Here is a 362-nt window from a genome sequence, read left to right on the forward strand (position 1 = left end):
GATGGGGATTGCATTGAATTTGTATATTACTTTGGGTAGTATAGTCATTTTCACTATAATGTATTTTTTATTTTTTCTATTTATTTATCTATTTATTTGCTGATAATGAATATTCATGAGCTACAAAGCTCATTGTCAACACTTGTGCCCAACATGTGAAGGCCAGATACATACTGGCAGCATGCCCATTACCAGAAATTGTGTTTGTACCCCGTGGCCCCCACCCAATTATCCTAAACCTCCCTACCACTCCCCCAACACACCAGCATGGTCTTTCTTTCCTTCCTTCTTTGTCTCTTAGCTCCTCCTTATGAGTGAGCACATGCAGCATTTATCACTCTGTGCTTTGCTTATTTTAGTCA

This window comes from Galeopterus variegatus, unplaced genomic scaffold (assembly GCF_000696425.1).
Source record: "Galeopterus variegatus unplaced genomic scaffold, G_variegatus-3.0.2 Scaffold1154, whole genome shotgun sequence".
Lineage (NCBI taxonomy): Eukaryota > Metazoa > Chordata > Mammalia > Dermoptera > Cynocephalidae > Galeopterus > Galeopterus variegatus.